This window comes from Vombatus ursinus, unplaced genomic scaffold (genome assembly GCF_900497805.2).
Source record: "Vombatus ursinus unplaced genomic scaffold, bare-nosed wombat genome assembly UNPS02011613.1, whole genome shotgun sequence".
Classification (NCBI taxonomy): Eukaryota; Metazoa; Chordata; class Mammalia; order Diprotodontia; family Vombatidae; genus Vombatus; species Vombatus ursinus.
Window position 1 is genome coordinate 3,984,357 of NW_020951391.1, and position 12,933 is coordinate 3,997,289.

The 12,933-nt window shown below is 36.7% G+C and overlaps 1 protein-coding gene across 1 annotated transcript in view; it reads left to right on the forward strand.

Annotated features, from left to right (window-relative positions):
- VAV3 (vav guanine nucleotide exchange factor 3) overlaps positions 1-12,933 on the forward strand; it is a 465,753-nt gene that overhangs the window by 153,020 nt on the left and 299,800 nt on the right. The window lies entirely within an intron of this gene.

Consider the following 12,933-nt stretch of genomic DNA (forward strand, 5'->3'; position numbering starts at 1 on the left):
CTTCATCAAAGGCTTTTTTTTCCCTCCTCATCTCACATCACTCGTATGCCTTCTGCAACTATCCTCTCCTTCATTTGGTTAACATGAAGAGGTCACCCTTCTCTTCGCCAAGGCAAAGCCCTTGGTCCCATTGCATCCCCTCTTTGCCAGCAGATTGACTCCTTCATCATTCCCCTTCTCTCACTAATCTTCAATCTCTCCTGTTTACTAGATACTTTCCTACTGCTGACAGCCATGTCCATATTTCCCTCATCTCTCACTTGATCCATCCATCCCTTACCAGTAATCCTTTTATATCTTTCTCCATTTTGTGGCTAAATTGTTTGAGACATTAGTCTACAATAGGCGCCTCCAGTTCCTGTCCTCTCACTCTTTTCTTAACTCGCTATAGTCTTGTTTCCAACCTCACCATTCAACTGAAACTACTCTCTCCAAAGTTACCTTCATTTCAGTTGTCTGACTCTTTGTGACCTCATCTGGGTTATTTTTGGCAGAGATGCTGGAGTGGTTTACTATTTCCTTCTCCAGCTCATTTAACAGAGGAGGAAATTGAGGCAAACAGGGTCAAACGACTTATAACTAGTAAGTGTCTAAGGCCAGATTTGAACTCAGGAAAATGAATCTTCCTGACTCCAGGCTTGGTATTCTGTCCAATGTACCACCAAAGTCACCAATGATCTCTTTATGAAATACAATGGTCTTTTTTCAATCCTCATTGTTCCCAATGTCTCTGAAAGCTTTGTCTTTGGTAATCACCCTCTTCTCCTTGATATTCTCTTCTCTAGGTTTTCATGATACTATTTTCTTCTGTCTCCTCCTACCTGTCTGAACATTCCTTTTCTGTCCCCTTTGCTGTGTCATTGTCCAGGTCGTGCCTGCTAACCATTGGTATACCCCAAGGCTCTATCCTTGTCCTCCTCCTCTTGTCCTTCTATTCTCTTTTACTTGGTGTTCTTATTAGCTCCCATGGATTCAATTATATATTTCTATCCACCCTCCTCCTCACGTTTCCCCCCAGTACTTAGGATGGTGCTATGTGGTTAGTAAGTAGGTACCTAAAAAGATGATCTCTCTCTTTTTTTTTGGGAAGGGGGGGTGAGGCTCAGAAGTCACACAACTAGTATGTGTCTGAGGCCAGACTTAAACTCAGGTCTTCCTGACTCCAGGGCTGGTGCTCTATCCATTGTGCCACCTAGCTGCCCCTGATGATCTCTATCTTTGAGAGTATGGGAAAACCTTCTCCATATAAAAGTCCATATTCTACCATCTAAAACATCAAACTCAAATAGAAACAGAGGTCACTAATCTGTATATAAGGATCCCTGCAGGCCACAAATTAACTTAGCTATAAAATGTAATGCAAAGTAGTAGATAGAGTACTGGGTCTGGAAAACTCATCTTTCTGAGTTCAAATCCATCTTTAGACACTAGTTGTGTGACCCTGGGCAACTGTTTGCCTCAGTTTCCTTATCTGCAAAATGACCTGGAGAAGGAAACGGCAAACCACTCTAGTATGTTTGCCAAGAAAACCCCAAATGGGGTCACAAAGAGTTAAACATGACAGAAACAGCTGAACAACAACAAAAATTATATTTTTATTTTTTTAAAAAATGTTACCCATTTTAATCTGTTTTTGACTGGGAATATTACTGGCCACATGCAGCCTGTGGGCTGCATGTTTAATACCTCTTATCTTAAACTTAAGAAGTTATCTCATTATAAGTTCAATGGCCTCCCGAAAGTCTGAATTGGTATTCATACTGTGATTTGGAAGTAGAAATCCATTTAGTTAGAATAAGCTAACCATGTGTAAATGTGTATTTGATATTGCAGATTCTATTTTCTTGAAAGAAGCTTTTCTGTCTTTTCCGTTATTTTGGCTCCATTGTTATTGATTTATGAATAATTTGCTGTATGAGCATTTATAGTTGTGTTAAGTGTCAAGCTGTATAGGAGCTGTCTGCAAAGCGGACATTAATTACTTGATTGTATTTGCTCACAATAGATTATAAATGAATAATCAACCATCTGAAACCAAAATGCATGTTTGTGGAAAAAGAAATCTTGATATCATACTGACACATTTAAGTTGGTTCAGTTAAAACAGTATGCAGATAATTCAAAATTTTTTGTACTTTTAGCCTGATAGTCTGGTTTATAATAGGAAAATACCCACAGCTTGGATACTTAATAATATTTTGTGGAACATGGCTACATTCTGATATTCAAAACTGATCATCCAAAGGACTGTATAGTCTGCAGGAAAAAATTGCTGCTCCAAGATCTCCGTCAGGTTGTCACAAAAGAGGGCCTTGTGTTATGTAATCTTTCTTTATCATTTTCCAGTCTTAAATGCTAGCAAGTATTTTGTACATGTTATCAAATCTACCATTATGATGAATAAATATATGCTAAAACTGCAGATTTTCCCCAGGACAGAAGAGCAGCCCATGGATACTGTCATTAAATAAGTTTTCTTCTGAAAATAGAAGCACAGGTAAGCTATCTCTATACCAAATATTCATAATTACCATGCCATGTAGGAAGAAAGCTGCTGTGGGCTGATACAGTGATAGAGTGCTAGGCCAGAAGTCAGGAAGTCCTGTAGTTAAAATCTGGCCTCAGATCATACCTATATGACCCTTGGTGAGTCACTTAACCCAGTTTGCCTGTTTCTTCATCTATAATATGAACTGGAGAAGGAAATGGCAAACCACTCCAGTATCTTTGCCAAGAAAACCCTGGACAAAAGTTCATAGGATCACACAGAGTCAGACACAACTGAACAACAGTAAACAGGAAGAAAAGCTTTCAAAACAGAGATACCCAGGTAGGTGGCTCAGTGGATCAAGTGCTAGGACTTGGAGTCAAGAAGACCTGAGTTCAAATCTAGCCTCAGAACCTTACTTACTTTGTAACCTTGGACAAGACACTTAGCCTCTTAACTTAGCCTCAGTTTCCTCATCTGCAAAATGAAGATAATAATAGTATATTATCTCCCAGAGTTGTGAAAATCAAATGAGGTCATATTTGCAAAATACTTTTCAAACTTTAAAACACTATATATTACTGTTATCATTATTCCTACTGTAGTTGTACCACAAGTCCTTTCAGTAAACCTTCAGAAGATGAACTTTCATCTTAAGAATTTTATTCAGCTGCATAAAAGTGATTTTATTTATCTATGTAACAGGCTAAAGAACATTCAACATAAAAATATAATGGTAGGATCATGACTTGTCTCAGGACTATTTCTATCTAAACTCCATTGGAAAAGATGAAAACAACTTTCCTATAATAATAGTTGTTTCCTTGAGAAAATGTGCCAATTAACCAACTTCTAAGCAAACAAAGGAAGACAATACATTCATATTTTGAAATTATCTGCCTTTAAGTTATTGATGTACTTTCTTATTTAACACATATTTATTAGATGCCAGTGATATAAGAACATCTGTAATAGTCTGGAACATTCTTCTAGTTGTGTGTGTGTGTATGTGCATGTAAGCATGTGTGCATGCATGCAAGCATGTGCTTACAACTTATCTAGAATTTTAATGTTTTCTTTTTCCTCAGATTATGATATATGTTTCTTTACTACCGACTAAGCATCACTGTGCCTGTGTCTTGAGTTGTGGGGTGATGAATATTGGAGTTGTAAGGTATTAGGACCCAGGAGGATAGAAAGGAAGGATAAGTATGCACCACTGCCCTATTTTTGTCATTAGTGAAATACGATTATTTTGAACAACATAGGAACTTTTCCTTTGCCATTCAATCAAAATAATTAGCATTTCATGATTAATCAGCTTCTTTCCTCATTGTGTTCAGCACTATTATCATGGGATCTTTTGCTGTGTTTATTATTATAAGTCATTTACTTATGAAGAAAGACAATTTGATTTCAGGCTGAATTCAGGAAAAATACCTCTGTACTCCATCTTTGTCAGACCATACATAGTGGTTTGGCTTCAGCTCTGGGTACATTTTGAGAAGGACATTGACAAGCTAAAAATTAACCAAAGGAAGACGGATGTCATGGTATGATTAATTCAAAGAAATAGTTGTGTTTATCCTAGAAGAAAAAAATATTTGAGGTGAGAAGGGATGATTGTTGTTTTCTTCAGATATTTGAAAGACTTTCACATAGAAGATGATTAGATTTCTTCTGCTCATCTCTAGAGGGTAGAACTTGGAACAGTGGGTAAAAGTGACAAAAAGGCAAATTTAAGCTTGATGCAAGGGAAAAAATTTCCCCAAATTAGAGGTACCAAAAGTGAAATAGGCTACCTTGGAGAGGAATGGACCTTCATTTGAGGCCTTCAAGCAAAGGTGAAATAAACACTACCAGGTATGTCATAGAGGGCAGTCTTCTTCAGGTGCTTGGTGGATTGGATGTCTACTGAGGTCCCTTCCAACCAAGGATGTGCTGGCAAATATTTAACCATTGGCTTTCCAAAAAACCAATACACACACACACACACACACACACACACACACACACACACACACTTTAAAGCTTAATATGAATAATTTACATTTTCTCTATCACTTACTTAAGCCTAAATCATCAATAAAACAGTAACCCAAGCCCTTATTTGTGACATTTCCCCATTTCCAAGGTATAGATGTTCACACTGAAAATTTAACAAATAGATCTAACTGACTCCAGCACACCTCTCTTCCAACTCTGTGACTTCTGTCAATATTGATGAGCTATGTGGTCTGCATTATTCTTTTTCCACTTTTTTTAAAGAAGAGAATAGAAACTTTTATTTTCTAAATATTAATTTATTTTCTTGCACTAGGAGGTCGAGATTTTGACATAACAAATTCTGTTGCTAAAATAGAGAAAAGACAGGAAGAATTACTTCACAAATCAGTCAAAGGGTCACCAAGAAATGATCACTGAGGAGAAGAAATATTTGAGCTCTCAGGAGAGGAAATTGTGCCAATCAGGAACCAGTGTTACAAAGCTGCAATGGTATGAGTGACATTGGTGTCATAATAGACAAGAGGAAACGGATGTTGCTTCCAGGCATGTGACTTTTCTCCACTTCTGAATCACAATGGTGGGATGGAGAGTCCATAACCAAGTGAAATTCTCATTTCAAGAGAAATGAGTAAAAAGAGAGTGGCTGCCTCTCTTTTAATTTTTATTTAAAAATTTATTTAAAAATAAATGTAATTTATTTTTTCTGGACTAAAAATGTCTCCAGTATGACTTCCATTTGCTATTTGCTTTCTGGTCAGCTTTAGAGCAATGAGTAAAGGAGAGACAGTCAGTACCTGCTTTTTTGCAAGAACTGAAGGGAACGAAGGCATGGATTGTCCCAAAGGGCAGATAACTCCACATCATTTATATTTGTGGTGTGGGTATACCTGATCTTTGGGAAATTCATTGTTTTTTTTTAATGAAGAAAATACACTATTAAGCTTGAAGGGGCCCAATTTAACCTTCCTTTGTGCCTTCCTTGTAATCATGGCAGCTTAAAATATACAGTATCATCTCTCAGACTGAGGCCCTGCCCCAATGTAGCAATGATACCTCCTTTCACACTTCCCCAATGCAACAAAGATAGAATCAGAATCATAGAGTTGGAAATGACCTAAAGATCAGCAAGTTCAATCCCTCCATGAAGCATGGATCTCCTCTAGGACATTCCTAACATATTAACCTAACATCTGCTTAAACTCTTCCAGTGTCAGGGAACTTAGCACATTCTAGACAACCCATTACATTTTTGAACGGCTCTAATTGTTTAAAGATTCTTGCTTATGTTGAATCAAAATGAGTTATTCACACCCTGATTTATCCACAACAAACTTGTCCTGTCACCTCTACTGATCGATCATTCCTTGCAGAATAAATTTAATCCTCTTTCCACATGTCAGTCTTTTAAATCTCCGCCCCCCCCCCCGCCTCGCAACCCCCGAGATTCTATTCTCTAGGCTAAAGATACCAGTGGAAGTATTTCAGACCCACTCACAATCTTAGCCATTCTCTTCTGAATGTTTCGTGGCTAAAATGTGTCCCTCCTAAATGGGGCCCCCAGAAGTGAATACAGTGACTTGGAAGAGGTCTAACTAGGGCAGAGCACAACAGGATTGTTATCCTTTTTATAAATATAATTCTTTCATTAATATGATCTGAGATTGAATTAGCTGTTTGGGCACCCATGCAACATTATATGGACTTCTACTGCATTTTTAGTCAAATAAAATGCCAAAGTCTTTTTCTAAGGAACTGCCTTCTCACTTTGTTTCCCCCATCCTGGACTTTCACAGTGATTTTTTTTTTTTTAGTGAGTCAATCGGGGTTAAGTGACTTGCCCAAGGTCACACAGCTAGTACATGTCAAGTGTTTGGTCTGAGGCCGGATTTGAACTCAGGTCCTCCTGACTTCAGGGCCAGTGCTCTATCCACTGCGCCACCTAGCTGCCCCCCCCCACAGTGATTTTTTAACCCACCTACAAGACATTACATTTGTCCCTAACGAACTGTAAGCTCTTTGAGGGCAGAGTCTGTCTTTTTCTTTTTCTTTTTCTTTTTTTTTGTACTTGTATCCTTAGCTCTTAGTACGGTGCCTGTCACATAGTGCCTAATAAACGTTTATTGGACTGACTGAATTTTGTCATATTACATTTGGCATTTCTTGCTTTTGTATCTTTTTAAAAAATATAACTATATGTTCAGGTTGTCTCTCCTACCTGGATTGTAAACTCCTAAAGAGAGGAACTATTTCATTTGTATCTTTTTATCCCAAGTGACTAGTACAGGACCTGGCACATAGTAGATACTTAATCAATGTTTGGTGATTGATTGATTGAAAGATTTTCCCTCATAAGCTAATGGCTGTATGTAAAGAAGGAAGAAAAGGGAGTAAAAATGTCACCAAAATAAAAATCAGAATAAATGTGAATTGTCTAAATTTGGCTTGGGGAGCAGGGAGAAAGGTTTGTTATGGATAAGTCAGAGATGTGTATGAGCCATTTTCCATTAATGGAAAATTGGTTGTACAGAAAAAAATAAAAGTTATATAATATGAAGGATATTTTGTTGCTTATTTAAACTTTTAGTTTACTTCATTTTATTATACTACACCTTTAAAAAAGGGAAATTCTAAATAGTGACCTTTTATGACTCTATTTTTTTCTTTTTTAATTCTTTTTAAAAAAAAATTATTTAAAGTTTTGAGTTCCAAATTCTATCCCTCCCTTCTTCACCTCCCCCCTCCCTGAGATAGTAAGCGATCAGATATAGGCTATACATGTGCAAATATGTATAACATTTCCATATTAGTTATTTTGTACAAGAAGACTCAAATAAATGAAAAAAAGAAAGAAAGAAAATGAAAAGTAGCATGCTTCAGTATGTACTCAAACAATATCAGTTCTTTCTCTGGAGGCAGATAGTACGCTTCATCATGAGCCCTTTTGGATTGTCTTGAATCATTGTATTGCTGAGAATAGCTAAGTCATTCATAGTTCTTCATCAAACAATATTGCTTTTATTATGTGCAGCATTCTCCTGGCTCTGTTCACTTCACTATGCATCAGTTCATGTAAGTCTTTCCAGGTTTTTCTGAAATCATCCTGCTTGTCATTTCTTATAGTACAATAATATTCTATTACAACCATATGCCATGGCTTGTTTGGCTATTCCCCAATTTATGGGCTTACTTTTGATTTCTAATTCTTAACCACCACAAAAGGAACTGCTTTAAATATTTTTGTACAAATAGATCCTTTTCTCCCTTTTTTTTATGTCTTTGGGATGTAGACCTAGCAGTGGTATTGCTGGATCAAAGGGTATGCATAATTTTATAGCCCTTTGGTCATAGTTCCAAATTGCTCTCTTGAATGGTTGGATTAGTTCACAACTCTACCAACAGTGCATTAGTGCCCCAGTTTTCCCACAACCCCTCCAAAATCCAACATTTTCCTTTTTTGTCATATTAGGCAATCTGATAGGTGTGAGGTGGTACTCAACAGTGATTTAGAGCATTTTTCGTGTGACTATAGATATATGACTCTCTTTAAATACCTATTATGTAAGTGAATAAAAAAGATGACAGGATATCATGTAGTGCACTGAGATGGTAATGCTCAAAGGGCTTCATCTAAAGTGGTAAAACTTATTCTCCTCATAGTAAAAACATTGTTGCTTTAAATTGAACCTATTAAAAATGGCTTTCAGTGTACTATAGCATTCTCAGGGGTCAGAAGGAGTGAGAGGCATTTCTGAAAGTGCCTGATTTACTCTCTGGGAATATCAGGGGTTATTGTGAACTAAGGATGTTTACAATGTAGTGTTTTTCATTTCATTTTCATTTCCAAAAAAAAAAATATCCTGGGTTATATTAAATACTATGAGTTTCCATTAAGACATTGTTTCTGTACTTGATTGAATTCTGATAATAGCCATGGTGTGGAATGCAATGGAAGGAAGGTAGAATGTCTAAGTAGGCATGTTGTATGGACCTGCCTCCACCAGAGTTCTACCTTGGTGTGGTATGGAGTGGGTTTTAGCTTCTTGAAGGCTGTGTCGGGCAGGTCTTGGCAGGCTACATAAAGCTAGAAAAACAGCGAGTATAGATGAGTCCAATGACATCTGGAGCTTAAGTGACTTGTCTAGGGTTTGAATCCAGGTCTTCTGAGCTCAAGTCCAGTTTGATTTCCAAGGTACATGCTATCTTTGTAATTAACTCTTAGATAATTAAGCATCTGATATTTATGCTTTGGCCTTAAATGTGATCTCTTTGGATGAATGAATATATACTAAATACAAAGTAGTAATATAAAAATGTTCAGGGAATTTAAATAGTAAATGAAAAAATACTTCTTTCTGCATTGAGGGAGATCTAATCTCAATGTGTGAGATGAGAAAATGATTGAACAAGTAAATGTGTTTTAATATTTTCCTTGCAGGAGAAGTTGGTGTACTAGCTTTTAACACAAGACGAAAATAACTAGCTGTGTATAATTTGACTGTTAAATTTCACAAATTCGCTTTGCTATTGGGAAATGTTTTGAAACACAAGAACAGAGCATCAGGTCCCATTTGCTGTTTTTAAGGGCCCGAGTTTTGTTTTATGCCAACACTGTCAGAAGAAGGGAATTTCAAGTGAATCAAGAAACAGGAGAAGAGAAATTATTCTATTAGATTAATATTTGGTAAGACATCTCCATCTTCCATTTTTTATTATATAGTCATTAGTCAATCAATAAGGATTTATTAAGCACCTACTATGTGCTAGGTATATGGGGTAGAAAGACAAAAATGAGATCATTACTGTCCCTTAAGGAGCTCTTTCAGGAGAGACAACTGTAGGAGTTGGCACTTCATCTAAGCTTCGAAGGAAGCTAGAGATTCTAAGAGGTGGAAGTGAGGGAGTGCTTTTCCAGCATGGGTGAACAGCCTGTTCAAAGGCACCAAAATGGGAGATAGAATGTTATATGCAGCACCTTTTCTGTGTTACTCCCCAAATTGTACTTGTAGTACCCTAGTACTAGCGACTATGACTTTCAGAGTTCTCAGAGTAACTCTTTGGGACTCTACTTGTAACACAGTCACTCAAGAGGAAAGAGGAAAGGAACAATTATTTAATACCTACTGTGTGCCAGGCACAGTGCTAAATGCTTTACAAATATTATCTCACTTGATCTTATAAGCCTCTATTAGTTTGCTTTTAATAAGCAATATACCAGAAGCCTTAACTGACTTACAGAAAAAAATATTTATGAAGATGGTACAGGAAGAATAGTAGTTACAAAAGTATTTCCTCCAGTAGTCTGGGGCAAACTCTCCCACAAATACACACAGGGTCCATGGGAAAAAAGGACTCAAACTTACAGTTGAAATGGTACTAAGGTATATACTTAGAGAACACATGTAGAGGAAAGGAGAACTCACACCTTCTGGTACTGGAAGGGTTTTGGCTCTCCTCTGGGTTCAGAGGGTCTGTGACTTTCATAATCCTGTAGGTGACATTTCTCTGCCACAAGGGATCATGCTCCTTGAAGATGTATTTCCTCACAGTTCCAAATTCTGAAAGTTCTCTCTTTCTGGTGCCCTCATACCCCTTTCTCTTTGGTGATTATTTCCGCACATTCACTTGTCCTTTGTGTACCACTATGTTCCTATCTGAATGTGTTTTTTCTAACAACAATAATAGTTAATATTTATGTAGTGTCTGCTATGTGCCAGGTACTTTATAAATCTCTCATTTGATCCTCAAAACAACCTAGGAAGTAGGTACTATTATTACCACTATTTTACAGTTAAGGAAACTGAGGGAAACAGAGGTTAAGTGACTTGCCCAGGGTCGTCTGGCTAGTAAGTGTCTGAGGCTGGATTTGAGCTCAGGTCTTCCTGACTCCAGGCTTAGTGCTCTATTCACCATACCACTTAACATCCCATTCCAATCTCTCTGATCCTAGCTGGATCAACTATTAGCCATTTGTCTCTTCTGCACGATGATGTGGTTAATGTGAGAAGGGTGAGAGCAAAGAAAGAGAAAACTATACCCCTCCCCCTACCTCCTGCATTTGTCCTCCAGAAATTTCCTCTCAGGGGCCTAGCTTCAATTCTGAAACTGAAATTTTCAACTCTATACCTTGAAGTCCTCCATGCACAAGACTGACTGCCATTCTTATATATAGGCATTGGGGTATGTCCCATTTTTCTGTGAATCACAAGATGTTTCCTGTGTGGCACCATCTGTGCCTTTCATCCAATGACCCATTGCTTCCAGTTCCCTCCTGGGGGGCCAAGTGGCATGACTTTAATTTAAGGATAATTGTTTAATTAAATAATTTAATTAAATAGTTTAATTTAAATAATTGTTTCAGAGTAATTATACCTTGCCTCATCAATGAGATTCTGAATTCTTTTAAAAAATATTATTATTTATTTTTAACATTTTTTCCTTTTTAAATTTTGAGTTCCAAATTATCTCCATCTTTCCCATCTCTCCCCCACCCATTGAGAAGACAAGCAAAATGATATCAATTATACACGTGAAATTATACAAAACATATTTCCATAATAGCCATACTGCAAAAAAAAAAGCAAAAAAAGTAAAGTGAGAAAATTGTACTTTGATTTGCACTGTTTATCAGTTCTCCCTCTGGAGATGGATAGTATTTTTTCATCATGAGTCCTTCTGAATTGTCTTGGATCATTCTATTGATCAGAGCAGCGTAGTCTTTCATAGCTGATCTTCTTTACAACATTGCTGTTACTGTGCACAATGATCTCCTGGTTCTTTTTGCTTCATTTTGCATCAATTCATATAGGTCTTGCCATATTTTTTTCTCTCGTAATTTCTTGTAGCACAATGGTACTCCATCACAATTGTATACCACAACTTATTCAGCTATTACCTACTTGATGAGCATTCCTTCAATTTCCAATTCTTTGCTATCATAAAAGAGCTGCTATATATATTTTTGTATATATAGGTCCTTTTTCTTTTTCTTTGATCTTTTCTGAGGTACAGGCCTATTAATGGTATTGCTGGGTCAGAGGGCACACAATTTTGTAGCTCTTTGGGCATAGTACCAAATTGTTCTCCAGAATGATTGGACCAGTTCACGACTTAACCAACACTTTATTCATTTGTTATTTTTATAAGTATGAGGTGGTACCGCAGAGTTGTTTTAATTTGCATTCCTCTAATCAATAGTGATTTAGAGCATTTTTATATGACTATAGATAACTTTGATTTCTTCTTCTGAAAACATATCCTTTGACCCTTTATCAATTGAGGAATGCTCTTATTTTTTATAAATTTAACTCAGTTCCCTATATATTTGAGAAATGAATCATTTATCAGAAAAACTTGCCTTTAAAATTTTTTTTATATTACTTCATTGTCTAATTCTATGGTACCTTTTAGTAAAATTAAGTTTCCCTGATTATCTCTTTTAATTAGAACTATTTTTACTTCTGCTTTGTCTGATATAGTGATTGCTACCCCTTCCTCTTTTGCTTTAGCTGAAGCATAGTAGATTCTGCTGTAGCCCTTTATTTGAACTCTGTGGGTGTCTTTCTATTTCAAGTGTATTTCTTGTAAACAACATATCATTGGATTCTGATTTTTAATCCATTTTGCTATCTGTTTCTTTTTTATGGGTGAACTCATCCCATTCACATTCAAAGTTATGATTACTTCGTATTTCCTTTGATTCTCATTTCTTCTTTTTATCCTTCTCTCTCTTTTGCTTCTCACCACTGCCTCTCTTATTCCACCCTTCCTTTTATTATCCCCCCCACCCATACTTCTTATCCCCTTCCCCTCCTATTTCCCTATTGGTTAAGATAGAGTTCTATACTCAACCATGTATTATGTATTTTTCCTTCTTTGAATCAATTCCAATGAGAGTGAGGTTCAAGCAATGCTTGCCAACCTCTTGCCCCATTTCCCTCCCTTTTTTTATGTAAGAAATATTTCCCCATTCTACCTCTCCCTTCCTTCTCCCAGTGTATCCTTCTTTTCACCCCTTCATTTTTTGAGTTCCCCCCAAGATAATTGACTCACACTCATGTCCTCTCTCTATGTATGTGACTGTCCTAATGATGGTAAAATTTGTAGGAGTTACTTGTATCATTTTCCCATATAGGAATGTAAGAAGTTTAATTTCATTGATTACTCTTTCATGTTTACCTTTTCATACTTCTATTTGAATGTCAAGTTTTCTATTCAGCTCTCTCCTTTTAATCAGGAATGCTTCAAAGTCCTCTATTTCCTTAAATACCCATTTTTTGAAGGATTATTCTCAGTTTTGCTGTGTAGGTTATTCTTGGTTGTGATCCTAGGTCCTTTGCCTTCCAAAATATCATTTTCTGAGCCTCCTCCCACCTCACTCCTTTAATGTGGAAGTTGCTAAATCTTGTGTGATCCTGACTGTGGCTCCACGATATTTGAAG